This window comes from Capsicum annuum, chromosome 5 (assembly GCF_002878395.1).
Source record: "Capsicum annuum cultivar UCD-10X-F1 chromosome 5, UCD10Xv1.1, whole genome shotgun sequence".
In the NCBI taxonomy this organism is placed as follows: Eukaryota; Viridiplantae; Streptophyta; class Magnoliopsida; order Solanales; family Solanaceae; genus Capsicum; species Capsicum annuum.
Window position 1 is genome coordinate 213,941,275 of NC_061115.1, and position 5,683 is coordinate 213,946,957.

The following is a 5,683-nucleotide window of genomic DNA, read 5'->3' on the forward strand; positions in this document are numbered from 1 at the left end:
GCACAGGTTCGATCCCTAAATAAATAAATAAAATAATAATAATAATAACAATAAAAATGATGTCGTTTTAACAGAAAAAACAAAACTTTGACAATGCACAAATATGACCTTTAATTATTCAAAACTGCACAAATATGACCTCCCTCCAAGTCAGCCCTTTTAATGACGTGGCATCGTGTGATTAGATTATCTTTCCACATAGGTGCGAGTGAAACTCATGCATGGGGGTTGCAAAATCGGAGGTCTTATTTGTTCAGATTTTGAATAGTTAAAGGTCCTATTTGCGCACTATCAACGTTTAAGGTCAAAGTTATAATTTGGTGTCAAGTTTATGGTCATATTTATGTATTGTCTCTTTATTATTTTAAACTTCAAGAACATATTAAAATAGCCTAAAAAGTCTTCTCAATCAGCAATAATCTATCAAGAATATATGATAATTTATTATTGTAAACGTCAAGAACAAATTAAAAAAATTTAAAATTTACCTCAAACTACAAGCATAGTTATCTCGTCAATCACAAATATTAGTAAGATTTCACCAAAAAACATGTCTCAATTGCCAATTGTTTTTCAAAAAGACATGATAATCTATTATTGTAAATTTTAAGAACAAAGGTAGAATTTTATTGTCATTATTGTAAATTTCAAGAAAATACAAATCGCAAAAAAAAAACTTCTAAATCAGTAATTGCTTATCAAGAATGATGATAATTTGTTATTGTAAACATTAAGAATATACTAAAAATATTTCTAAACAAACTTACCTCAAATTACAAGTAAAAATTTATCTTTTCAATCATAAATACTATTAATTTCACAAGCAAATTTCCGTACATGTTTTTTCTTTTCTTTTTCTTTCCTACAATTTTGACTATCCTAAAATATAAATATTTTTGTGACTCCTAAATATAGTCAAACTCCAAAATATATACGAGTAATAGTGTTTTTCTACTTCTACACGTTTTTCTTTTTCCTCCTTACAATTCTGAAGTAATTTTTTTTCACCATCAAAATTCAAAAATATAGATATTTTTGGAAACTTCTAAATATATGGTAGTTTTTTCTATTACCCATTTCTAAAAGGTTTTCTCTTTTTACAAAATCTTAAATATATGGTAGGTTTTCTATCACCCTTTCCTACAAATTTTTTTTCCTAGAAATTTTGACATTGTAACTTTTGTACAAAAAATGTTTTTTAAAATGACATTGCAACGTATTTTATAATAAAAAGTTGAGATAATACCCAATAATCTCCCCTGAACTATATCCAAAAGGGCTATGTCACGCCTCAACTTAAAGGGGGTCCTATTACCCCCTGAACTAATTAAAAGTGGATTTTTCACCCCCTTAGTACCTATGTGGCACATACGTGGCACTTACGTGGCACAACACACTGAAGTGTCCACGTAGGCACGCGTGTGTGCCACGTATGTGCCACATAGGTACCGGGGGGGGGGGGGGGGGTTTGAAAATTCCACTTTTAATTAGTTCAGGGGGGGTAATAGGGACCCCTTTAAGTTGAGGTGTGACATAGCCCTTTTAGGTATAGTTCAGGGGGGAATTGGATATTTTCTCTAAAAAGTTAAAAACATGTAACCCAAATCTAATTCTTTTTTCTAATATTATTTTCCACATATTTCAGGACTCATATATATTTCTTACCATATATTACTAAGTTTCATCATATATATTTTAGAAATTCTTAATTTAATAAAATAATAATTAAAAAAATAGTAAAAAGACCATTTTATCTAAAGCAGAGACTTTTGATAAAGGGCAAAAAGTTCAAATAACATTTCTAAGGCCCTTCACACTTTTTAATTTAATATATATAATATTATATATATATAATATAATTATATTATATATATATATCATATATATATATATATATAATAATAATAACAATATATATATATATATGTATATATAGAGAGAGAGAGAGAGAGAGAAATTATTATATTAAAGTGTGATACTTCATTAAAAATCTCCACAATAGATAAAATTATTTAATTTTAAATAATCAAACTTTATACGTGCGAGACATGTGCGATTAAGTTAGTTGATCTAAAAATATAAATTAGTGACAATGAAGTTATTGCTAATAAATAATTACGACTAAATGTCTTTTTGACCAAATGAATGGATAGCATCTTATCTTGCTATATTAGAAGAGGCAGTGCACCAAGTGATGCAGACATGTTTCCGTCGACATCCCTGTTTGTCACCTCTCTGCTTACTTCATAATTTTACTATATCATCCTTAATTAATTATTATATGATATTTAAGTATCTTGTTATATTAGTAGAGGCAGAGCACCTAGGTGATGCAGGCATGTCTCCGTCGACATCCCTGTTTGTCACCTGTCTATTTGCTCCATAATTTTACTATATCATCCTTAATTAATTATTATATGACATTTAAATATTAAAAAATTAATAATATTTAATAAAAAGGTAAAATACAGATTTATGACATGTCTGCTTCAGTTGCTTCAATCGTAATTTTACTATATCACCTCTAATTAATTATTATAAGTCATCTAAATATTAAAAATTAATAATATTTAATAAGAGAAGATAAAATAGACATAAAATAATAAATTACCACGCGATGTTTTGAATTAATATGACATCTTATATCAGGTCTACTTAAAACATTTTTCATAAGTATTTTTATAGCATCACTTCTAATTAGTTATTATGAGTCATTTAAGACATGCCTAATTAGCTACTTCAATCGTGGTATTTGATTGACGTCAAAACTATATCAGTGTCGATTAAATTGGAATAAAAGAAACATTATTATAAATTACAATAATTAAAAAAACTAAATTATTTTTAAAATGTAATTGACTATCAACGCCACAAAAATTTAAACAGAGACATCATTATAAATTAGCTAAAAGCTTAAAATAGTAAATTACAATGTCAAAAAGATATTATAAATTACAATAGTTAACAACTTAAAATATCTAAAACACAATTAAGCTGTTATAGATTTTAAATAATATATTATTTATAAATTACATAAAAAATACTATAAATTGCAATAGTTAATGACTTAAAATATTTTAAAAAATATTTAATTTTCTATAAATTTCAAAAAAAAAACATAAAAATATGTTAATCACAATAATTAACAACTAAAAATAAATTAAAAATATAAAATATTTGATTGACTCTCGAAATCTTATGGGCGTCATATTAACAACTTAAATTATCAACTAAATAAATGAAGGTTTTAATTATATAATAAAATTACACATAGTGTGAAAGCAGGCATGTCTCCGTCGACATCCCTGCTTGTTGTTGACACCTAATTTTTGTCCTCCACGACTAAATTTAATCCTAAGTTTTTTCGGTTTAAATAAAATTAAAATATTCATTTCATCCGAATAAAAACTTTTCAAAATATTTTTTGTACGTAATTTTTATCATAGTAGCGATTATATATTGTTGTGTTCAATTATACGAGATTATATAATTTGATAACTTAAATATTTATTCTATAGAATATCAAATTTTAATTAATGAATATTTGGAAAATAAATTTAAATGACTAAAATCTTGATTAAAATATAATTTATTCTTGAAAATAATTTATGTGGAAAATATTTATTCGATTTTATTAAATCAAGAAACTCAGGATTAAACAAGGTATTAATTCGTATCGAATTTCAATTCGATTTAACCAATTTTTAACTTTGATCACAATTTGAACTAAATTGGCCACAATTGCAATAAAATTGGCCAATTAACTTTTAATTTGGTCAAAATTTAAATAAAATAGGCTGGATCATAATTGGAATTATTTTTTTTATATATAAACTTTAGTCTAATCAAAATTATTTTCTCTAAATAAATCTGAAGACTACCAATTTTTTAATTTAATTAGGGTTATTTTAACCCAATTAAATCTAATTGGGTTATTTCAACTCCAATTAAATTTAATTGGGGTTATTAAATAGAAAAATTAACATAAATAAACAACATAAGTTTCTAAACTTTAAAAAAAACCCCACTTCTAAAAAATTACTTAAATCCCAACATTTCATACTTTTTGGTAAAGTTGAGATACAAGTTAAAACCTACAACTAAGAAATCGATTCTTTACCAAAAATAACTCATTTTCTCCTCTTTGTATGCCTTAATTCAAGCAACAGTTTCTATCCAACTCTTCCAACATTAGTGGCTACATTAACACCAAAATTTTGGTCATAATTTTATCCCACAATTTTCTCCTCTTCTTCTTCTTCTTCTTCACATTTTTTAATTAAGGTATTTTTTCTCCTAAATTTATCTTCACTTTCTTCTTATTATGTTCAATGATTTTTCTCAAAAATCAAATTAAACAACATCATATCCCTTTAGCTCACCCAATTGATTGTTTGGAGTTTCGTGTTAAAGATGATGATGTTTTTGGTGCTCGAGTTATGGGTAAAGCTACTATTTCGGCAAAAAAAATTGTCCATGTTGAGATTATTTTCGGCTGGTTTTCCTTTACTGATACTTCAGGTAAACCTTCTAATCCAATAATATTTTGTTGTGCGAAACAAAAAATAAATTGAAACCTCCGACAAAGTCATATCTGGAAAATATCTGGAACCTCCGACATGTTTAGATTTGGAAAATAATTGGCCGTGATACATATTTATATATGCGTGATACGTTTTTTCAATTTCTTGTATATTTGATTCTTTTATTTTTTTATTTTTTCTATGTAGCAAATGTTTTGTAAGTATTATTTAAATTAACTCAACAATAGATACATGTTTACAACCTTATAGATACATGTATTTCAACCAAGATACATATTTATATTATCTTGTATCTATAATATTATGTTCATACTGTTTTTCTATATATTGTTCTGTGTTATTGTAGAGTTATTGCATCTAATGTTATTTTTTTAATTTGATGTTTTTTTTAGGTTTCATTCCGAGTGGAATATGTTACCGGGATAGCATAACAAGATAGTGAAACTTTGTAAGTATTACATTACCTTTTCATTGTTTTCATTATCTTATACAAGTATATTTGTATTTTTAATTCAATTAGTAATCGCTATGTAGGAATTGTAGTATATTTATAGCTGTTTGTGCCGAGTATCTGAGCGAGGGATTAGGCATTTCCTCATTGGGTATTGATTCTCAATACCATCGCATAAGATATGTCACTCGTTTGTGCAAATATGGCTTTATAAAGGAGGAGAAATGATACTTTAGTGAGAATGACGATCCACCAAGACCAAGGAGCAGCTTCACACACAAAAAAAAAGTCTGTGCTTTGCATATTGAGTAGTTGTTTGCTTATTGGCTAATTGACTGTTATATAGTTTGATGATGTTAGTACATGTTGTTATTATTTTTTTTTAGATGTTTTTCAACATCATGGATTCTACCTTATCACCAATGATTGCCATATGGCTATTCCAGATTATGATATATTATTATTTTGTTGTACGTTTTTGTTACACTTTACAAAGTCATCATATTTAACATTTTTTGTTACATTGTATTAGATACATATTTATAACTATACGTATAAAGTTTATTGAAACATATATAACTAAGTCCAGTAATGAAAGTAACTAACACAACATTACATTATGCAACATAACGATACATTGTACAATTAAATCTCATACTCAATCATAACATAATTTTCTTTTTCTTAA

At 26.3% G+C, this 5,683-nt stretch overlaps 1 long non-coding RNA gene across 1 annotated transcript; it reads left to right on the top strand.

Annotated features, from left to right (window-relative positions):
* The first annotated feature begins 4,318 nt into the window (after positions 1-4,318).
* LOC107872673 lies at positions 4,319-5,401 on the top strand. Its single transcript, XR_001674951.2, has 3 exons — positions 4,319-4,521; positions 4,937-4,992; positions 5,079-5,401. It is a non-coding gene; the product is annotated as an uncharacterized LOC107872673 (long non-coding RNA).
* Positions 5,402-5,683: the final 282 nt, after the last annotated feature.